The 24,178-nt window shown below is 46.6% G+C and overlaps 1 long non-coding RNA gene across 1 annotated transcript in view; it reads right to left on the bottom strand.

Annotated features, from left to right (window-relative positions):
- Positions 1-24,178, bottom strand: part of LOC132417895 (uncharacterized) — a 481,389-nt gene that overhangs the window by 325,439 nt on the left and 131,772 nt on the right. The window contains exon 2 of the long non-coding RNA XR_009517952.1: positions 14,270-14,376. This is a non-coding gene — a long non-coding RNA (uncharacterized lncRNA). The remainder of the gene's footprint in view (positions 1-14,269; positions 14,377-24,178) is intronic.

The raw sequence follows: 24,178 nt of genomic DNA, 5'->3' as shown, positions 1-24,178 counted from the left end.
CCAAGACCACACAGGTAGGTAAGGATGGAGGCAGGTGCGCCACGTTTGTTTTCAGGGCTTCGCGATGGACCCACGTCTTACCTCTCGGTACCTATTGGGATTGATACGTATCACACACTGGCACGGTCCACCACATAAGTTAACTTAAGTCTATAAGAAACGCCTCTGTCCTATGATAGGCAAAGAAGAAAGAAGAAGATGGACAGGTTGCCAACTTTTAGGTGGGGCTGCATCCCTCCAGCGATATTTCATGCCACCGCTGATGCACGCTGTGTCCATCTGCATCAAGAACAGAATGTCGGGCTTCCCTGGTGGCGCAGTGGTTGACAGTCTGCCTGCCAATGCAGGGGACACGGGTTCGAGCCCTGGTCTGGGAAGATCCCACATGCCGCGGAGCAACTAGGCCCGTGAGCCACAACTACTGAGCCTGCGCGTCTGGAGCCTGTGCTCCACAACAAGAGAGGCCGCAATAGTGAGAGGCCCGTGCACCGCGATGAAGAGTGGCCCCTGCTTGCTGCAACTAGAGAAAGCCCTGGCACAGAAACGAAGACCCAACACAGCCATAAATAAAAAATTAAATAAATAAATAAATAAAAAGAACAGACTGTCAACTCCTAAATCATTCAGAACCTGGTCAAACGACACACAGTGTCAGGCTGCTTGGTGGGTATGAACAGAAGACCTATACCTGAAAGCAAATTTCTCCCATTAGGTGTCACATGATGAGAAAAAGATGGTGACACCCCATTGTCTGATGACAAAAATCGTCAAGGGATGGAAGATTTCCCCAACAGAGTAGTAAGGCTTTGCCTCTTCCAATCCAGCCCACTAACACATGCAAGAGTTAAATCACTCTACATAGTTTGTTCCTTTGCCGTCCGAAATTGTTCCTTTGCCGTCCGAAATTGTTCCACCCAGGAAGTCGCACCTGCCCCCATCCCAGCTCAGTCCCATCTGCCTTATTTCCCACTCCTCTCTTCTGTGTATCCCAGGCTCAGAGCCTTGGGGCACTGAACCCTCACAGAGGACACCTGAGGAGGTCCCCCTTGGAAACGTGCCACTCAGAAGTGGTACACTTTTGCTCTGCTCCAGAAACCCATTTGTCTGGGATACTTCGACACCACCTGCACTGGCCACCTTCAGTCCTGCACCCTGGAATGCCCTTTCCTTTTCACACATTGCATTTCTGAAGACTACCAGAAAGACATCTTCTTGATGAAACTTGTGCAACCCTACTCTGTTATGGGTTTTATACCTTTTTTGATCCATCATCCAAAGTAGACACTTTGTGAATACCTCTCTCAAGGCATGTCTGACCCTCCACTTAAGTTCACAGTCTTTTGCATCTCACCCATTACACCATCTTAAGGGCAAGAGTTGTTTCCTTTGTCTTTCTAATATTCACCCCACCATCCACAGAGTTGGTCCTCAATGAAAGTTTGTAGAACTGGGCAACAAGAGTTAAGAAAACTTAATGGATTCCTGTTTGTATTAGCCAGGGTGCTCCACAGAAAGAAACAAAACCAATGGGAGATATGTATCTATGTGTAGATCTATCTTTCTATCTATTTATCTGAAGACCATTTATATAAGGAATTGGCTGACACAGCTACGGAGGTTGAGAAGTCCCAACACCTGCCCTCTGCAAGCCAGAGGCCCAGGAAGGGCCTCAGTCTGAGTGTGAAGGCCTGAGAACCAGGGTAGCAATGGTGTCCATCTCCGTCCAAGGACAGGACACCAGTGTCCCAGCTCAGCAGTCAGCCAGAGAGACTGAGAGGGAATTCAACAATCCTCCATTTTTTGTTCTTTTCAGGTCCGCGGCAGATGGGTTGATGCCCACCCACCCTGAGGAGGACCACCTGCTTTGTCCCGTGTACCGATTCAATGCTGGTCTCATCTGGATGGACCTTCACAGACACATCCAGAAATAATGTTTATCCACCATAGGTGGATATAGGCTTTTGTCTTTTCTTTTTAAGTGTTGATATTTTAACTCTCCCTATCATGAGGTGCATGCAGAAATAACTTCATATGCAGAAGTGTTCTGTTAAGGGCCAGAACTGCACAACTGCTGTGCCGTGTGAAAGCAGCCGTAGACAGTATGGAAATGAACGAGCATGGCCGTGTTCCGAAAGAAGTTTTCAAAATCAGATGGGGCCTGCATTTGGCCCATAGGTTAGAGTTTGCAGCTCCCTGCGAAAGCTCAACAGAGAAATTGTGCATGTTCCTAGGAACACAGAACCAAAGGCATGTTGAACAGAAGATGCCTTCACATATGTCCTCTATCCAGGAAATAAATAAATAAGCAGATGTTAATTTTCTCACTAGAAAGCCTTTTTTTAAAAGACATTTTCCTCAATGCCTGCAGCCTAATAGCAATGAGCATCATTTCACCTCATTTTATTTGCTTCTGCTCACTCGTTGCTTCAAACTGTTTGCGAATCACTTGTTTTATGGAACCGTTAAATCTCTGGAAACTAACTGAGCTCAGAAATGTGGGCCTGGGCTGGATATTCTTCTTCTTCTTTTTTTTTTTGCGGTACGCGGGCCTCTCACTGCTGTGGCCTCTCCCGTTGCGGAGCACAGGCTCCGGACGCACAGGCTCAGCGGCCATGGCTCACGGGCCCAGCCGCTCCGCGGCATGTGGGATCTTCCCGGACCGGGCACGAACCCGTGTCCCCTGCATCGGCAGGCGGACTCTCAACCACTGCGCCACCAGGGAAGCCCAGGATATTCTTTTGACTATATTAAAATGGAAAAAAAACTGTCCTCATTTTTCTACAATGGTTATTGTCATCGATTCATGAAATCTTGAGCAGAAGTGAAAGCTAAGGGGCAGCTTGGGTTTAAAGGGCTACAGATAGAGTCATCATCCCATCTATAAACTAATATTAAAAGATTGACACGCAGCACAGGAAAATCATTTTCCATCACTTCAATATTGGAACCAATCTCATCTTTGCCCTCTGAGGTCCGCATCCACACACCTTCTTGAATGCATTGCATCAGGTTAAAAAGTGCATTGCTCTTTCCAGCCATTGCCAGAAAAACAAATTTGAGTATGATTTATCAGATATTCAGAGAACTACAGAGAGGAAAATGGTCTGTCGATAGGACAAAGGGGGCTGTTGACGTTTTTGTCCACAAGTTCATGAGCTTTCTTTCCTGTCTGGGTAGATTTATTATCTTGTAGAAACTGAGTCATCTCAGCATGGATTTGAAAGACACATATTAAACTTTTTCTTAGGCATTAGTTGGGCCAATTGTAACCTGGGGATATTTGATAGACAAGTCCATGGTGCTGGAGATGAGTGGAAGGCGGAGAATTTTGCAGGCACATGCCCACTGTGTCTAGACAATCTCACCTTTCCGGTTTAGCTTGACTGTGGGCTGAAATTTCACAGGAGTCTTCCTGGCTTAGGATGAGAAAAGCCATGGTGTAGAGGAATCCTGCCCCTCCCCCCCCCAACTTCCACATCCCCTCTTGTCTTAAAGCGGCACATTTCGGTGAAGTCTGTGGTCATTTCTATCTACCGCTTCTCGCTCAGTGTCTTTGGATACTGAAAGATAGGGTCCCTCTGGGAGTTCTACAACATTCAAGGTGGTTTCTGAAGTTCTACTGGATGGAGCAGGTCCAAAAGATTCAAAATTGTCCTGAAGCAGCAATTCTGCCATTATCCTTATAGAAAAGGACAAGCATCCGTCAGCGTCGGAAAGTGGTCCTTTGAAAGGAGTCCCACTTTCCAAATAGTTTGGGACAGGAATACACATCAAACCGTGCAACGCTCACGGAGAGTAGTCAGATGCGGGAGGTTCTCGAAGACGCAGAGATACCCCAGGATATGAATTTCATCCACTTTCTTACAAGCAGCGTTTCTAAAACCTCTAGGACGATAGAAACCCTGTGTCTCGGGAGAAGGAATCATAACTCTTCGCATGAAACGCGACACTGGAGAGGCCGTGCAATCGCTCCCGTGCTCCTGGAGCGTCAGCGGGTAGTAAACCAGGCGGATCCTGCCAGAAGTCAGACTGTGACTCGGGAGGTCTGGGGAGGCGCCGGCGGGTCTACATTTCTGACAAGCTCCCAGGCGGGGGGATACTGCTGGGATACAGACATTGGGTAGCAAAGGGACAGAGTCCACCTGCTGAAGCTGCCCCTTCATCTTCTGAAGCTCCATTCATCCCCTTCCAGGCTACCTGAGTTACTGCTGTTGGAATCCCCACCCGGCCAGTGGTTTTCAGTCAATCCCAGCTGCACCTTGGCATCAACTGGGAAGCTTTCAAAAAAGGCTCGTCCCAGAACCGTGAAATCAGAAGCTCTACGCTGCTGCCTGGATATTCTTTTAAAAGTGAGATAAAATTCACATAACATACAATTAACCACGTTCGAACGTACTGTCCAGTAGCTTCCAGTACATTCACAAGGCAGTACAATCACCACCACTAAGACGTTTCTGAACATTTTCATCACCCCAGAGAAATCCTGTAAGATTAAGCAGTCCCTCTCCATTCCCCCTGCCCTCAGCCGCTAGCATCCGCTTTCTGTCTCGAAGGACTTGCCTATTCTGAACATTTCCTGTAAGGAGAATGATACACAATATGGTCTTCTGTGTCTAGCTTCTTTCCCTTAGCCTAATATTCTCACGGTTTGTCCACGCTGTAGCCTGTGTCACCCCTTTACAGTGAGTACTGTTCCACTGGACACACAGACCACATTTTCCTGATCTCTTAAACTGTTGATAGACATCGGGCTGTTTTCACCTTTGCTGACTCTGAGTTGCCCTGTTTGTGTACATCTGTTTGAGCACCTGTTTTCAGTTCTTCTGGATACGTGACTAGGGGAGGAACTGTAGGGTCGTGCGCTAATTCCATTTTTCATCGAGGAAACGCCAAACTGTTTTTGACAGTGGCTGGACCACTTCGTGCGCCCACCGGACACTGATGTTTTTTAAAAGTTCCCCATGGAGTCCGAACGCCAGCCAGTGTTGACAAGCTCTGCCCCATAAGCAAAGATGTCCTTGTAAGCCCTCTAAACACATAATTGTTTAATTCAGTGGAGCCCCTGGACCAGTGGCAAGAGCATCAGCTTGGAACTTGACAGAAGTGCACATTCTGGGTTCCCACCGCAGACCTACTGAATCAGGAGCTCTGGACGCAGGCTGAGTCACCCCCTCTTCACGCAAGTCCCCAGGGCAACTCTATGGTTTCACAACTGATGCCCTACATACAATTTCATAACTTGCAATATTTTCACCTAACTCTGCATCTTGTCCATTTTCCCACATCATGGATCATTATGTGAAAATATAACTTCCCACTTTTATCTATGATATCCTAACACAAAACAAGCCTATGATTCACTTAACCATTCCTTCTGGGGGGGCCTTTTGGCCTTTCCCAGTTTTTCCCCAATATAAATTGCGCTCAGTGAATATTCTTGACAATAACTCTTTGCCGACCTCTCTGTATATTTCCTTTGGTTCCATTTAGAATTATAATGAGCAGATCGTAGAGTCTGCACATTTTCCTCCTTACCCTGTGTTGAGTACTTCTTCGGGTATGAGCTCTTCCCGTGGATGGAAATCCTACACGTCACGAATGAGGAAGAAGAAATGAATTACTGGTTACGTTGAGTATATAGGAAATATTGGCTTGATTGTCCTACCAAACCAGGGGGGAAATAAATACAGAGTCACATTTATTCTCTAAGACTTTTCCAGTCTCCCTCTGTTTCTTCGGTATGTATGATGCTTGAGCCAGGCATTTAAATTCTCCTCTTATTTCTTTATCCACATTGGAAGCGGGGAAACACACTCTGTCTCCTTCCCGGGAGCTGCTCAGAATCAGCAGAGGAGAGGTGCTCCGTGTGGGGAAAGCACTTTGTAAGCGCAGAGCACAGCGCAACGTGTGAGGTGTTTTTATAAGTACATTCACTGCTTTGAACAGTTCCCTCCCAGAGGTGCCCCAATGGAAATATCCTCATTTGCTTTGAGCTGACACTTTCATAAGCCTGACCTATGTGGTTTTATTTGCTCTAAATTCGTAAGTGGCCGGCTCTTTACATGTGCCTATTTGAACACACTCCTTAAATAGCTGGGCGTCAGTTCACCTCAGTTAGATTTTGTAAATAGCGCATTTCTGGCTTTATTTTCCATTTCCCCCCCCCCCCAAAAAAAGGCCACGGATAAGGACGTGCCTCATTTTTCTATGACCGTATTTGGTTTGGAGTCCCCCCGAAAGTGTGTATGTTGCCTGTATTCTCATTTTTATACAAGTTTACTCTCTCATTGGTTTATATGATCAACAGGCACAAATAAGAAAAAGGATGGGGAGAAAACAGCCAAGTAATAAGCCCTACAAACCTGGGGAGCCTACTATCGGGATATGTGAACTCTGCAGAGTTGAGTCAATGTGGAAAGCTCTTCTTTTCTTGACGGTGTGACATAAAATGTAGAAATATCTTAAGTGTAAATACCCTTCCCACTTTGTGAAATCAAAAGCCCAGATCAAGCTCTTGGCACAAGGAACATTAAAAAATATCCCAGGTATGAGAAGTAACTCACAGTTCTGCTGCAAACTTCTCTGATAACAAAAATATGAATAATTTCTTCCCCTCCCTCTTTTTGACCCCTGACCTAGGGCGTTAAGAGGAAAAGCTGACGTTCTTGGTTAAACCTTCGTGTGTTTGGTGTCCGCTCCTGTCTATGCCCTGACACACTGTTTCCACTGTATGCATCTTGATGGACGTTTCCTTTGGGGGGAGAGGTAGCAGAGAAACACACAAAGAAAACAGCACCAAGATACAGTGATGTGCTGGATAACATACTTGATACTGCAGTTTCCTTTCTAAACCTTCAGAGCAGGTTCCCTACTTAATGGAAACTCTCAGACCAAAGCGAAAATAGGTAACAGTGTCCATTTTCACCCGCGGCTGTAAAAAGCCTCGGCTTTCCTTCTAAACGAGGAACATTTCTAGACCCGGAGAGGGGCAGTAAGCAATAATGGACTGCAGCTCCGGAAGATACCCATCCCCCATGCCACGAATAACACTTCTCCCAGTAAAGAGGCGTTTTGAAAAGACTATTCTGAAGCACAGAAGAGAAGCTTTCAGGGTGCTGTAATGAGCCAAAACGAAAAGGCACGGGGCTGCGAGAAACAGAGCTGCTTATCGGAGCAGGGGGCTCATCTGTCGTTTCGCTCCCTTTTCTCGCTGAAATTCTGGCTCTCCCCAAAGTGTGGAAGCTGCGACTTGCTAAGTGGGCAGCCTTGAAAGGTAAGGCTGAAAACGCCCTTTATCGGCCACAGAACGCCTGCTTCGCGACTAGGATGAAGGTCAGCCACCAGGAGAAAGGGATGCAGATCTACCTGGGACCTTGGTCCAGGACTCAAGGCTCAGCCCGCTGCCTCGATTTCAGTAGGCGAACCCTGTCCGCGTTCCCCTGTGCGTCTCCGGGGGACTCAGGGCTCGCCCGGAGGGACGTGATGTTTGATTCAGCCCCTCGGAAGCGTCTGCTCGCCTAAGTGTCAGGAGCCGGGAGCAGAGAATCATGTGCATCCGTCCTGCTGGAGGCAGCCCTCCCAGAGCGAGCAGCCCTCGGCTCGGGAGGCTTCCGAGGCGGCGGGGGAGTCCCCGCTTGGTTTTAAACTCAGAGGGGTGGGGGGAGAGGACTGAAAAAGAAAATGAAGCCAATTTCCAACAGACCTGACAAAGGCAGGATTAGATGAAAACGGTGGTGTTTGTTTAAAAGCGGGGAGAGAGTGCCGGCTACAGCCTTGATCTCACGTTAGTTACTTGGTACCGCTGCAGCCTGAGAAAGCCGCATCTGTTACGCAGACGGCGGGGGTCGCCAGCGCTGATGGAGGGTGTAGGAGCGCCAGGCAGAAAATGAATTAGGTCTTGGAATGCCAAACTGGAAAACCCACTGGAACCAGAGCGCGGCACGCCGGCTCCGGCAGGATGCAGACACAGTAGGCGCCCGTAGAGCGTGCTTCGTGGCCGCCGCTCATTACTCGCTATTTTTACGCACAGCGCTGAGAAGGCACAGAGCAGGGCCGGGGGAGCGCGGCCGCCCAACAACAGGCTCATTTAGGACCAGCCCCCTTCCCATGCTCTGCAGCGGCCTCTCTGTGGGACTCGGGAATTGATTATCCACCCTCCTTGTGAATGTTGGGAATGTCGGCCATTGCGAGCACGCTACACAGGGCGACCTGTGCTCTTCGCGGGCAGAAAAGCAGAGGCTCAACTGTGCTCGGAGAGCAAAGGCCCAGGCGGACTCCGGCGGAGGCAAAGGGCTCTCAGGACGTTCCCGCCCGCCCTGCCCTAGGGGTCGGCCTGGAAAAGACTCAAGGGGCCCCCGGGCAGGGAGTGCACTGCTGAGAACGGGGTGCATGCAGGAGGCGCCAGGAGCTAGGAAGGGCTACTGGGGTCCTACACACAGGGATGGCGGGGAGTGGGGGGCACAGGTCTGCATCACATCTTGCAGCCCCCGGCGTCTGCCGGGCAGGTGGCCTCCAGCACCCTCCACTGCGGCTCACTCGCGTCCCCATTCTCACACTGCCCACCAGCACATCCGCTCAGATCCCAAGCATTTCAGCTGCCCCTGGACCAGTCTGGGCGCCACGTGGATGACATTCGCTTCCCCACCCAAGGCAAGGAAGGCGTCATCACAGTGCCGCCCTGACATTAAGGGAAAGAAAACTCGCCACCCTAATATTCTGCGGCACGTTCTCGTATTTGTGGAACTCACTTGATTAATGATGACAAATGAATCCAGCCAAGTGTCTCATCTTAGAAGGATGGGCTAGATGGCTAAATGTGTGGGTGCACACACACACACACACACACACACACACACACACACACGCACGGCACCAAGAACTACAGCAACAAGGAAAACCCAACCAGGAGAGAGGGAACACGTAAAACATGATCCATTGGGAGGAAATATCCATTCATCAAGCTTCAAACACACAAATCCCACGAGCAGGGAAGGAAGCATTATCACAGGACCTACTGGGGAAGGAGCACCGATTCATCGAACTTTCACGGGCCCGCATGGCAACAGGTCCAGATGATACCCATCTGGCTTTGAGACACGCATCTCTACCCAAGAGGCTGATCGCAGGGCCCTGTTTTATGCTCATCCTGACGCGACCTGGTGCCGCGTGGTGGTTTCCTGGGGTGACCCCGAATGCAACATTCCCCACACGCTCTTGTTTCCAATTTGGACAGAGGAAGGTATTGACACATGAGCAAAGAAGGGAAGGTTCCTGCCGTTCCGAGCCTTCTCGAGGTTAAAAGTTAGGTGACTGAGCTGCCTGCCCGATTCCTGAGAAGGCCTCAGTATTTGTTGCAGGAATAGAAACTACATGTCTTCAACTGTCCAGATGTCTTTCTCTAGGGTGTGAGTTTCATAATCCTCTCTATCTCCTTTGCCTCCATTATAAAGTCCCAGGGGAGTTAATTCCTCTAGGGAACTGGTTCTTAAGTGGGGGGTATTTAGTAAGTATGGGGGTATTTTGGGTTTTCAACATGGCTGGAGGTTGGGGGATTGCTACTGGTACCTAGTGCAGAGGCCAGGGCTGCTGCTAAACATCTTACGGTGCAAAGGACAGCATGTCTGAAGCAAAGAATCACCTGGCCCCAAACGTTACCATGTCAGAGTCTATTCTAGGGTGGTTACAGATGGATACCAGGACAGGTTGAGCCCTACCTGAAATAAAAGTACCTGGACCTGGCAAACCACTAAGCAGCATGTGGGATCTTAGTTCCCCGACTAGGGATCAAACCTGTGCCCCCTGCAGTGGAAGCACGGAGTCCTAACCACTGGACGGCCAGGGAAGTCCCAGGAAAAGTCCTTTCTGCAAGTGGCTTATTTGTTCTTATGTGCCGTACAAGCTTTGTGGAGCCCATAACCACACCAGGTCTGCACCACCTACGAGAAAACTTGGGCTCTACAGAGTGTTACAGATGTGCAAGTAAGTCCTGGGAACACAGGTGTATTAGCTGTTGCCAGGTCCATGCCTTTCCGGTGCCCGACCCCTTCCCCCTTTTCCTCTGTGCAACCCTGCCTGGAATACTGCAACTCCATCCCTGGGCACCAGGCACACTTTTAAACACATGGTAGATTTCTGAGCGTATGTGGTAATGGTCTCTGGCCTAGGACTGGCCTTTCCCTGGTGTCCCGTCTTCTAAAACACAAGAGCTGGTCTAGGAGCCCATGAACAGCAGCCTGGTCATCTTTAAAAGTGTCACTGGAAAGAACCATAATTAATAAATGTTCTCGGTATTATTGTAACTGAGCAGGACCCTATGGGGCCTTCCCGAGACAGACTCCCACCCCCCATGTCGTCCACCTGCCTCTTGTCTACAGAAAAACTTTCATCAAACAATAAATTTAATCAGAGAAGCGAGAAAATGCAGAAGCAAAGGAAAACAGTCAAAGAGCACAAAATAATAATAGTTTAGTCATTAAACAAAGTCAAAGACCCTTAGTTCCTCCTCAAGGGCTGTAGATCATATTCTCAGCCACGTCCTGTGAGCTGTTTTGTAGATACTGAAACCCCCGCCAGGTGGGAGAAGTTAGCTACATGATGACCAGACTGTAGCCATGACACAGGCTGCCACAACTCTGAGAACTGGTGTCAAGGAAATGGGGACAAACTGATCCTGGAGCTGAAGACTAACTGTATGTAAAACAATCAAGATGACACCGGTCAGACCACCGCAGGACCAATTTCAAGATGATGGTCAGAGCTGACTGTACCACTTCTGCATGGGGCCCCCTGCCTCCCCCTGAGCACCCCTGAAACTCCCCTTTAAGAGCTCTTGCCCACTGATCAGCAGGGGGGAGTTGGCTTTTGGACATGAGTCTGCCTTCTCCCCACGTTGCCGGTCTCCAGAGTGAAGCCGACTTTCCTTGCCCCCCAACACTTGTCTCTCGAGTACGGGCTTTGGAGCAGCAGCAAGCGGCCGGACCTGAGTTTAGTAACGTTTTGTGGAATGAGGTCCTCCAGTGTTTTCAAAATACGAGATCCGGTTGGCTCACCAGGAAATGTGCGCTCACCTTATCCGAATTAGATGACCTCTCATTATGTCTCGCCTGCCATAAAGCATATGTGCATCTCTTCCAAAAAGAGCCGACCCGGGCCCCAGAGAGATCACTAGCCCATCCCCACACTCAGCAGGTCGGGAGAAGAGGGATTCAGTGAGTTCTGGGTTCCCCAAGCCCGGGAATTAGTGCAGGCTTCCGAGCCGCCAGGCAGGCATTTGGCGATGGAGGTGGGTGGTGATAGTTTCCATTAGTGAACACTTAAGTCATGAATGGGATTCTTATTTATGGAACATTAGAGATAACTGCAGTTTTCTTTAGGATTCAGGAGCGGATTGTGTCTACTTTTAGGCAATTCAGGTGCCCTCGGGCAGAGGTTTTGCAAATGCATTCACATAATCACCTTCGAGCACCTAGATCCTGTGTACTTAGGGCCCTTCCAATCACCACTTTCTATATACTTCTTATCTTCAGGCGAGGGGTGCATATAGCCATTTGTGTATTATGCTGCTTCTGCCCAAGGCTGCAAGTATTGGATTATACAAACAGACGTCGGTCCCCAAAGGCAGGGCTGACATCCTGGAATTAGATTCTGTTCCTGGGCCACTCAGGAAAACCATGTACTAGACCTGAGACGATGAAGCTTCTAAGGAAAGGGGACCACTTCCACACCATCAGTACCATTAGCTGTCTGACCCACAGGGGAAGGAACCACCTGTGCTCTTTAGTTGTCCTACAAATTCCGCCTGTTCCATCTTTAGTTGGAGTCTGACTGCAGGCCGTTATTTCCTCATCGACAATAATACAGACTTGCCTCCTGGTGGGCTGTCAAAGTCCTACTCGGTGCATTTTCTGTCCCCACGCTGTCCCAGTTACCCTGACTTCTGGGAACAACGTGTATGTTAGGTCAGTGCTTCGTGTCTGCAAAGCGCAGAGTGAAAACGAGCTGAGTGTGCCACCTGGGTGCACATGCCTCTCGTGTCTGACAATACCAAGAGTATCAGAGAACATCTTTGTGAGCCCACACCACACAGAGATGCAAGGATGGGTGAGATGCACAGACACAGAGTCAGGGAAAGAACTGAAAGCAAGACTCAGAGGCACAACTGTAACCCAGGGCGATGGTTTCACCGAGTCTTCCGCAGACACTCACCAGGGCCCCAGGTCTCTTAAATGTCATTGTTGGTGGCAATCATGCAAAATAGAATGCACGACATTATATTTTTCATGATCGCCACCAACTACGACATGTAAACCCCCTCTCAGAGACGCATGCCATGGCGACGAGCATCCTTTCTTCCACCAATTTGCACGTCTTATTAGAGAGTAATTCATTACTTCTGGTTTGATCTGAGTCAACTGGTGATAACTCAGAAGGGTTTTTCCTCTTACACTCACTATTATCTAATTTTAGAGACAGCCTTTTCCCCATAGGCACCTGCTTAAATTAGTAAATCAAACAATGCTGCGTTACCTGTGGTTTTATTTTGCTTTTCAGATTCCTCCATTCTGCAAATGCTTTACATATGGGTAAGAAAATGCATTAGCTAATTTCCTTCCTACCCAGAGATGCGTTTCCAAGGGATTTTCCATTTCGATATTTGAACCTTCCTCTTCAAATCATAGTTTCTTTTCTAATGTTTTTCATTTTCATAGAAATCGACATGCCTTGCACCTTCATTGCATTATCGCCCAGGATGGTGTTCCCATCTTACACACAGCTCGTAAGTCGGATACGTCTTCCCATGGAACCGTAATCATTAGGTAACTTGATTGTCAAAAAAAGTTCGCTTTCATTCCTTAATGTTGCCAACCTGAGTTTTAAGTTAGTTTTCCCTCAATTTATTAACTTGGAACAAGAAATGATTAATATGTCAAATGCTTGCATCTCAGTATGGTTCCATCACTCCTTCCTGTTCCTGCCCCTACCAGCAAAGAAAAGATCCCAGCAACTTTGTAAGGAAGATGTTTTCTATGTAGCGACAAAACGGCAGCAGCATCTGTGATAAACAGACGCGGGTCTACGGCCAGGCGTCCGTATAGCTCTGCTTTCTTACCCACCGTACACGTCTCTCTTTCAAGTTAATGGGACTCTTTCTCTTTCACTCCCATCACATGGAACCGGACATGCCTGGTTCACTGTCCTCTGGGGATGTCCAGATTCTTTCTCTAGAAATCTCATCCCTCCTTTAAGGTCTCAACCAGATCCAACCACCTCCATGAATACGCACTGCCCTGCCCCCTCCTTTTCTAAAACTCTGTAACATTTATGGCACAGGAGACTAGTTGAGTCAACTCAAGTCCGTTTCACTTTTCACTGCCTTCTTCAATAACTATTTATTAATCATCTACTATGTGCCCAACAAAACGCTTGGCCCCTGGGACATGACAGTAGAAGAGACGTGCTCAGGGCCTCAGTCTTGGAGTTTTAAGAAACTTGATGCAGAAACAGACATTCAGCGGAGAAACATACAAGGCATTTATTTATTAATAGGGTGATTCCCACGTCGAGAATAGTACATCTGTACAAGACACACTATAAGAAGCTATATGGCTTCTCTGAGTGAAATTCCCAGCAGGTGCTCGAAAGAAAGAAAAGAGAAAGAAAGAAGGGAAGAACTAATGAAAGAAACAAAAGGAAAGAAAAGAATAAGACACGGTCTGGGTGAATACTTCCTGTTACTGTGTACAGACTCTGGTTCCTTTTGTCTGAAACAGCACCCACCTTCCTGGGGAGTCCTGCTGTCAGAAGACCTAGCTCTGATTTTAAATATTTCAAACATTCTTTGCCACTTCGAGCGCCTGCACCTTATAGCCTTCCAAGCAGGACAGGAGTGTGCAGTCTTCTGGACACCAGGTTAGAGCATCCAATCCACTAAATGCTGGGCATCCCTCACCTGCCCACCTGTGCACCTTTACTGCTGCTTTCTTCTGGAGCCTGCATTCACTCACATCCATCTTATTGCTGGGACTCGTTCCTAAGCATCTTAGAAAACATTCTACCACCACCTCCTACATCTCGTTAAGTCAACGGAAACCTGTTATATTCCTTTTAAAACCCATGTTTTTCTCAACTTCCTCCTCTGTCCTGTGTCCTGCACTTCCAACAGACTCTGTATTTCCATCCCATCCCATCTCTCTCTCTGTCACGGATTCACACTGGAAGATGACGACAATGGTCCATCGCCATGTCACTGGTTAATATTTGTACAGCTTACCTGGTTTATATGACTTCCTCTCAGTAGACAGAACTCAGAAATGATGTGGTGGGCGCTCGAGTACCCATGCATGAATCCACCAACATGTCGTCAGAATCCGGAATAGCCTAAAACGAAATGCAACGTGAATTATGACAAGAGAACGTACAACTCCTTGCTCTGGCCTCAAATGAACATGTGGCCTTTCGACCTTGGGCTGGTGTCTAGATATAAACTGAAGCACCTCCGTGTCTCGTACTGGTAGCTGTGAGCATTGGCACAGATCACCTAGCAAAATGTATTGCGGGGCAAACTGTTTAGTTAGAGAGCTGGGGAAGAAACAAAGTATGTCTCGTGGTTGCAGAGAATGTCCCCATTTCGTGATCTGTTACTGTCATATTCGGTTTTGCTTTTTGTGCTGTGGAATGTTATTATTTTCTAAGATGCTGTGGAACTAGCGCTGAATCCAATCCAAATGATGCAACCGAAGGGGAGCAGAACGTGCCACCCCAAGATGTGAGTGTAGGGGTTCAGGATGTGCTGCCCGCAAACGTACCAGCAGGGGTTCAGGACGAACCATCCCAAAATACGCCACTTTGGTATATTGATGATTTTGAGCTACAAGCACTTGGAAAGTAGCAAATGCAGGGAGAAGCTTTCTCTAAACCCCCCTTTATCTCCTAAAGACAGATCCTCCCAAAGGAACCCAGGTGTCATCAGTCCCCTCATGGGAGTGTCATCAACCTGGCAGACTTGACTCCCAGCACAGGACAGGAGTCTAGAGACATAGTTATGTACGCCTGCAGCATAGAGAGGAGAGATGCAGACACTGAGGTGTGGTCCACACCACACCCAGACACACTTCATCACAAACAGTCCCCCCTCCCATCCATCCTTCCAACGCCCCATCATCTCTCCTAAAACACACTGACTCTCCCCAAAGAGGCTCATGTCCCACCTCGCCTTCCCCAAAAGCTGCCTGGGGGAGCTGCCCATTTGCCCCTGCGTATCCCCCATGTGCACATGAGCCAGGCAGGAAACGAACTTCTGTGTGTTTCTCTCTCATTAAGCTGTCTTTTATTTCAGGGGTCTCAGAAAAGAACTCGGAAGGGTGGAGGGAAAATTATTTGTCCTCTGCTACGCAATCCTTCATGTAACTGTAGGCGATTATTTTTCCCTGAAACTCTTTTACACAATTTTCTCATGTTTATAGCATAATAACCTGAGAGTAAGACTTGGAACATCATTATTTCTTATTTGCCGAGAACGGAACAGTATGGTCATCAATGACTTTCTTCTCACGACTAATTTTCCTTGATACTTGAACTTATTATATACTTACTGGTCAGTTGTTTGCTTTCATTTTAATCATTGGACTCAAGCAGATTTTCTGTAGTTATTGCCAAAAGCTTGGGAAAAGTTACATTTATAAATCTTGAAGCAGACTAATGTTTTCTACACTTTGGCCACTCTGGTTTTGTTCCTAAAGCTTGTGCTTATGAGAGAAAAAGAAACAAACAAAACTAATTTATATGTAGCCTCAAATGTTTACTTATCCTACTTCATAGGCAAAGAATTAAACCTTCATTCTACAAATACTCAGTGAGCACCAACTCTGTGTTCTAAGCGCTGGGGAGGGGGCAGGACAGATAAAGTTGCTCTTAGGAAGCCTAGTAACTATAGCAGGAGCGAGCAACCAACAAACCAACAGGTACATGAACAAAATAATTTACGTTACATGTGTTTAGTGTGAGAGGGAGTGTGAAACATAGAAATGGAATGAGTCACACGGGTGAGGGGACTAAGAATGACGCTAAGTTGGTAGATAGAGAAACACTTCTGGACAAGCGGTCAGGGAAGGTTTCCCTGGAGAGAGGACACCTAAGCTGTCTTCATGAGGAGAGGCACCAGGTGGAAGCAGAGCCTGGGGAAGGCAGTCGTGTTTGTCAACAGAAGAGAAGAAAGGATGGTAAGGTCGGAGGCTACTGAGCCAGGGAGGTAGAAAGGCAGCCGGCTCAAGAGGTGGGCAGGGTAGGGGGGGCCACGCGGAGCCCTGGGGTCTTGAGAACGAGTTTGCCTTGTGTACGGGGTGGAATGAGAGGCTGCTGGAGGGGTCGCCCAGATCACTCAGTCTGCAGTGTGAGCACGTTGTGGCAGGGAAAGCACAGCTGGAAGCGAGACACAGATGAGCCCAGCAAGGCTGAGCGATGAAGGATGTAGTTTTATATCCATGTCACCCTACCTGTTCTTCTCGTCTGCATCGCTGCTGTGAAGGACCACCCCCTAGAGAAAAGGCCACTTGCTGCTTAGATGCCCACTTGGACCGTGGCCAGGCTGGACAGCAGAGATTGTTAGGAGTAATATCAGACTAATTAGCAGAGAATGATGGACTTGGGAAGCCTTAAACCCCAGACACATCAGTACTGGTTAGAAAGAAAGCGAAATTGGCCGGACCTTAAAAATACTGTTGGATACCATGTGACCCCAGAGTGTAGGTAGCTTCTCTCCTTCCCCTGACCTACTTGTATCTACTGCACTCGCTGTTAGCATCCCTACCGTCCACCGCCTCACCAGGAACTTGGGGGCTTGACCAGCACCGAAAGAAAAAAGTATGAAATATGAGGTTATGAGTCCCAGCAGGGAAGAACCTAGCTGCTAGAGGTTCTACAGAAGCTGTGGCTTAAAGGGCATATTTATATTCATATAGGATTCACATCATTGTATTTCTCCCTGTTCTTCAGCTGGAGTCCTTTGTTAAGAATGGTGAAGGACCTCAGATGTTAGTGTGGTTCCATTCCAACTAGCCAGCCTACCAGAGCTTCACAGATGATGGCAGAAGACAAGAGACTCCTGGGTCAGAGGCAAAAGATTGTCTGTTCTCACAGTGACAGCAGGAAGCAGAGTAGCAGCGTTCGTGCTGGTCCCCACAGGAAACATGAAGAGGGCTGGGTGATGCCTGCACACACAGTGGATTGTGTGACGGGAGAGGGATCCTGTGCTTAGGGAATGTGATAATAGGCCAGAACACTGATAATAGGCCGTATACCTGTCTGATTGTAAGAACAGAGGAAGACATTGTCTTTATTAAATGGGGATTGTAATAAGCAATAAATAAAGCAAACCTGACATTTGCTTTAGAGGAAGACCCTGTCTATCTTCCAAAGCTGTTAGCTATACAAACATCTGAGCAGGACCCTGTGGGGCTCCTGGGCACAAAACCCTTTTCCTGTCCCCCATTTCTTATTTTCAGGATAAAGCTTTCAGCCTCCTAGATCTCCCTGAGTTCCAAAGGGCAGGTTCAAACAGTTACTAATCAGGGGAGAGAGGGGATGCAGAAACAAGAGAGGAGCAGTCAAGACACAACAGCACAGCCTTGGGACAGGTCCTGGTTCCTCCTCAAGGAATATACATAACAATATCTTTGAGTTCTTCTGCAAGAACTAAAGCTCCCACCCAGGTGGAGGATGGCAACTTTAGGTTGAGAACAAGATTCCTGGAACACTGCCCTGTTACCTCACCACCAACCAATCAGAGGAAGGTCACATGCCCTGCAGCCCTCACCCCAAATTTTGCAGATAAAAACTTTTCCCCCAAAACCATCATGGAGTTGGGGGTTTTGAGCACGAGCTACCCGTTCTCCTTGCTTGGCCCTGCAATAAACCTTTCTCTGCTCCAAACTGCAACATTTCGGTTTGTTTGGCCTCACTGTGCGTGTGGCACACAAACTTGTGTTTGGTAACACATCCTTGAAAAGACAGCTCAGAATAAAGGCCGTCAGTACCTCTGCTTGCAGTTGATGCAGAAATGCAAGAGAGCCCAAATGAATTGTCTCCCCACACCTTTTTAATGTGACTTATTGAATAAGAAAATTATGTAAAGGTATAATAGAGCCTAGAATATGTCAAAAACTGAGACATAATGACTCTTCAGTCCCCATGAAAAATGGGGTGAGAAACTCCCCATGGGTCGGTCTCCTTCCTCAACATTAGAGCTTTACTATTCCCAACAGCAGGTTTCACTGCTGCTTTAGAGCTTTCCAGTACAGTCCTAAAAGAAAATTGATGTTCAGACATCTTAGGGGCTTTCAACAGTGAGTCGTCTTGACCACCTGAATTATGAAGTTAATTGCTACTATAACCTCTCTGAAAAGAAGTGAAGCTCAGTGGTTCAACATCATTAGCAATCCCAAGTCAATGTCTTATTCATTGTGTGAGTGCCAGCTTTGTAGACCGTAAGAAGCCCTGAATGGGAGGCTATTATTGTCTATCAACTGTGACACTTTTTATATCATTAGAGATGCCTAAGGGATGGAAATTGATGGTAGTTTGCTTTAATTAGGTTCAGAGAGCGTGTGTGCGCGCATGCACGTATGTGTGTTGATGAGCAGTAATTTTCAGCGAGTCCCTTTGTTATGACTGATATTTTGGACTAAAGTTATTACTTAAGAGCGATCAAGTTATGGATGGAAAAGAACGAATAAAAAGAAAGATCCAAAGTTTCCTGGACAAAATGGTAAAACACACTCAAGTGCTTCCTCCACCAAATTGTTTTTAATTTTTCTACCCAGTTAGTTCCCACCAATCTATTAGCTCAACTCTCCTACTTCGGGCGTACAGAATTGAGTAAAGAATTCACTTCAAAACACGTTATATTTTGTAGTTTACATCTGGCAGAATCACTGGAGCACCCAAGTCTTTCTAGATTCTGTACTGATATGTGTATGTTTGTAATCAAAGACCAAATAAGACAGAGAGAGAGAGAGAGAGAGAGACAGAGATAGAGAGAGAGAGAAATTAGGACAGGAAGCCATATCACTCAATCATTCCAAAGTTATTCACCTCATCTGAGCTTTCTGGAACAAAGCAGAGATCTTATAAATGGGTGAGATGTGCCTAGTGTAAAGGACGTATTCCTCCAGATTGTTGCAAATGTCCACCGTGTAGCTCTGTCAGGTACATAGCAGATGGTATAATCTCTGGTGCTTTTGAGAGAAACAGTTTGAACTCTGTTGGTTTAGGGAAATAATTTTCAACCTAAATGAGGAATTAACTATGGAGGAGGAAAAAAATTAAATTGTTGAAATGTTAAAAGAATTATGCTAAAAATAAAGGAAAAAGAACTTGATAAATTAAGAGACTGCAGTTAGAGTCTCCCTAAAGGTTATCTGAGTGACCACCTTCTTAATGGTGGTCATCATACACAATAAATTGCACATTATTGGTGATGAGACCAAATTATAAAAGGAATTCACTAGACTGTATGCAACTGAAAATTTGATTAAAACTCATCTGTCTTTGGCTCCTGAGTGAGAACTCAAAGTGTCAGTTCTTCAAGCGGCTGTTAGCTGCTCTACACAGCCCGCAATGATCTCTGCCCCTGCTTTTCACACCCTTATATACATCTTCCCTGCACTGTTTCACGGTGGGCTTGTTTGACCAATAGGACACTACTGTTCACACAGTGATGGTGCCTGATTCCCAAGGTCATAAAGTGCATTATGGTTTCTGTTTTGCTCTCTGGCTTGGTTCACTCATGCTGAAGAAAGCCAGCAGCTGCTATGTAAGGACACTCAGGCAGCCCCATGGGGAAGGCAGCATGTCAAGGATCTGAAACCTTCTCCTAGCAGACAGTAAGGAACTGTGACCTCCAGCCAACAGCCATGCAAATCAGTGTATTCCCAGTTGACATCATCAGATACCCTGATATAGAAACACCGAGCTCAGCCACTCCAAGGTTACTGAGCCACAGAGACTGTGAGAAAATGAACACGTGTGACTGTAAGCCACTCCACTTTGCGTTGCTTTGTGACACTGCGGTAGATAACTAAGTGATATGATCACCAACACCATCCTCTACGTTAGGAACACGATAAAAATATTGAGACTGAAACCAAGCAGGACCCTTTGGGGCCTTCTTGGGGACAGACAACCCCTTGTGTCTCCCAACCCTTGTTTGTAGAAAAGCTTTAGTCTCTGAGGCCTTCTCTGAGTTCCAAAGAGCAAATTTAATCAGAGAAGTGAGAAAATGAAGAAGCAAAGGAAAACAGTCAAGCTAGAGAAAATAATAGTTTAGCCACTAAACAAAGTCAAGGACCTTTAGTTCTTCCTCAGGGTTACAGATCATATTCTGAGCCCCGTCCTTTGAGCTGTTTTGCAGATACTGAAAGCCCCACCAGGTGGAAGAAGTTACCTGCGTGCTGCCCACCAGGACACAGACCCCAGACCAGCTGGAACCCAAAGGTTGATGATGCTGACTCCCGATGACCTCACCACCAACCAATCAGAAGAGTGCCCACCAGCTGATCACACAGCCCGCAACCCCCCTCCCTCACCCTGCCTTTAAAAACCTTTTCCTGAAAGCCATCAGGAGAGCTTGGGCCTTTTAAACACCAACTACCTGACTCCTTGGCTGGCGCCTGCAATAAACACGGCACTTGCCTTCACCACGACCTGGTGTCAGGAGATTGGCTTTACTGCACGCGGGCGAGCGGACACAAGTCTGGTTCAGTAACGAGACGATGGCTTAGATGAGAAGTATTCAGTACTTCACACATTAGTTGACGTTGGTGGTCAATGAAACTGGTGTCAATGACATTGACGGTGAGACTACTGTACTCGTCATGTGTGCACAATTCATCAGTTGGTGTAACCCCACGCTTGCAGATATTAGAGCCAATGTATTACAATGCAGAATCTTTCCAAATGGCAGTAACAGTGGATACTTTATTTTTTCATTATTCTCACATGTCCACATTCACACTTGAGAAAAAGATAATCAAATTTTGTCTGAATTAGACAAGCTGATTCTAAGATTCACAGGAGGGGGGTGGGGAAACATGCAAAAAAGCCAGTAAGATTCAGGAAAAGAAAGTTAATTAAGGGGGAAAATGAAATGGAAGATATGAAAATCATATTTTATGATTTTCCTCGCAGATATGAAATATTTTAAAGCAATAGTTATTAAACAGTTTGTTTCTGGCCCATGGGATACAACAAGAATATTTATTGCATGATTATTCATAGCAATACAAGTTTGAAAGTAATTTAAAATGTCCATCAATAGAATAATGGTGAAGAAAATTATGGTATACCCATTCAATAAAATGCCATGCAAGCATTTAAAAAATAAAGCATGTCAGTATGATTATGGAGCAATCTCCAAGTGACCAGTTTATGTGGCTAAAATAAGATGTAAAACAGATGACCCGGAGACGTGCTATGTGGTTAACTGTAAAACTTTACTCTTGTTCCTATAACAGATTTTCAGTTCACCATGATGATTCTTTACTATAACATTTCATTCTTATTTACCTAAGGGACTTAGAGGAAGTGTAGACTCATGAGGTGATAGTTTTAGTGGTTCAAATAGACCTAAGTCTTTTAGAAAAAATTCATAACACACTTGGCTGAACTTGCAAAATAAATAAGGTATTTTAAGATCAATGACCTCTTGATATTCAAGACACCGTTGAAGATTTTTTAAGGTCTTTATTTCTTTATGTTCAAACACATTACTAAACCAAAAGATGAATAATACATTTTGCTATCAAAGAAGGCTTGGAATAAACAGGGTAAGATGCTATGTATTTCATTTCTCAAAATGTCTTGGGAAGACAGAAATAGAAATTGAACATATGTTGATTTTTTAAAAAATCGTTATTTTTATTCCATCAAAGATTTTTAAGAATTGGGCTTTAAAACTATGATCCACAAATTATTTATAGTCCATTCATTAATATGATTTTAGGAATAACTATTTCTTAATTAGTTTCTCAAGAAAGATGAAATGGATACCTATTTGAAGAGTGCTATACAGAAGACTAGGGGTTTTTTGGGGGGTTTTTTGGGGTTTTTTTTTGGTAAAGTCTCTGAAATCCTAACAGAGGGGAGCTACTTAATTAAAAAGTTGCTCCACTGAAAAACTGGAATTCAGTAAGAGGTAGTATATTCTATACATATTGCAGATGCAAAAACACGTCTGGCATCTGTAACAGCCAGACAGTTGATTAAACTCTCTTCTCTCTGATTCTAGTCTAAGTCAGAACTTCGAAACAATCCTCCCCACTCTGCCTCTCAAAGGGTTAAATGACAAACTTCCATTTATTAGATTTCCCGATGCTAGCAAATCATGGTAAATCTGTATTCCCTACTATCTTTATCTAATGGGAGAAAAGTCTTAATCCTCATTAGAGGAAAAATAAAAGAAAACAGCCACCATAACTAACAGTCCCTAACATTAGCTCTTTCAGGTAAATTTGGTTAATATATGTAAAAACTGGCTCTGAGCCGTAATTAGAAACAGAAAGTATTTGTTTGTCGGCCTCTCCCCTGCAAACTTTAAAAAGTTTCCTTCTTTTCTCCTCTGAAATGTTTCCGCTCTCAATGGGAGTGCTGTTTCCTACCACTTCAACTTGATTTTCCACTATTAGGTGAAGGATGCTCAGACAGCATCACATTAATTTCGGTGGCACTAAATTCTACCTAATTCAGCAAGCAGGCCTCTGCTAATGAGGCCGCACATGACAGTGACGGCAAGCCCGCCTCTAAGTGTGGCTGATCGATGCTCATCGCTCAGGCGGCTCTGGTGGTCAATTACGCGGGCTTCTGAGCAAGGCCCTGGGTCCCTTTCCATTAACGACCCAGACCTGCCTAAAGTCACAAGGCGCGCTTGCCCTGGCATCTCTCCCTCTGTGCCCTGTCGGTCTTTGCCAGGAACCCCCGTGGGGCGTGGCAGGGGAAGCATGCTCCTGGCAGCCACTTCCACATGGCCCCTGCCTTCCGGCTGGGAGCTGACGGAGGGGGAGGTCGAGAGGCAGACAGAGCCAGCGCAGACCTGCTGTTTGACCCCAGGACGCGAGCCTTGTTTGCTGAGGCCCCAGGGAATGAGTACAAGGAGCTGAATTTCACATAATCCCTCTCTGCACTTGCTGAGAAAGGAAAGTGTGTGAGATGCCCACACGATGTCCTTTCCTTCCTGGCCACCGTCCTCCACAAAAAGCCCTACACGTACACACTGCCTTTGGGCCCAGATACCACCTAGGCCAAGGGCTTCAAAAGTCAGCCCTCTGTTACGTGGTCGAAACTGGTGTCTCCCAGAAGACTGTCACGATGTCCCAGCCCACACTCCTCTACGGGAACCAATGCAAAGAAACGTCGTCATTAACCAAAGGAAATATGTTGCTGCCTTCACAGATACAGAAGTAATTACTGCTGGTCGGGACAAGGCGGGGTCTTGGGAAGGACGGGGTGGGGGGGGGAAGAAGGAAAAAAAGGACATGCTGATGGGTGGGAAGTGTCATTGTTTATTTAAGTTGTTTATTTACTTTGTCAAGAAAGAAGAGAGATGTGGTGGCCCATCCAGTGCCTTGCGCATTATGACAGGCGACTTTCTCCATAAGAACTAATTCATTCTCTTCTGGGCATTGGCATCCTGAGTCCCCCCAGAGGGTCTCTTTTCGACAACAGAAGACACCCTGGTCTGAATCACCTCCTGCTGTAGGTTGGCGTGCACCTCTTCGTAAGTAATTTCAAATACGCAGAAGCTCTTTTCTGCGGCCGCAATTAATTACACCCCGTTAGTAGCTGGTGCTGTGTGTTTCCTGGTGGTGATCTGATTTCAAAGTGAGGGGAAAGCAGCGATTTGGTGGCCACTGGGGAGAGGGCATGGCATAAGAAGGAAAAAGACATGGGAGCAAGTGGAGCGTGTTAAGGGGGGGTGAGGGCAACACTGGGTGGCACAGATGCACTACTGCCTTGTCCTCAGACTCTGACGACGAACAGATCAGGAATGAGCGGCTCAAGCAGGACTGTCCGCAGGCGTGTTTGCGTATGTTTACTTCCCTGGTAGTACTGCGCTCGACAAGCACAGCCATTGGTCTGTGCTTCACGTCTTCCCTTTACTATACAAAAGCCCTCCGGCCCCCACTGTGAT

This window comes from Delphinus delphis, chromosome X, assembly GCF_949987515.2.
Source record: "Delphinus delphis chromosome X, mDelDel1.2, whole genome shotgun sequence".
In the NCBI taxonomy this organism is placed as follows: Eukaryota; Metazoa; Chordata; class Mammalia; order Artiodactyla; family Delphinidae; genus Delphinus; species Delphinus delphis.
Note: the sequence above shows the minus strand (reverse complement) of the source record. Positions and strands in the feature narration are given on the sequence as shown.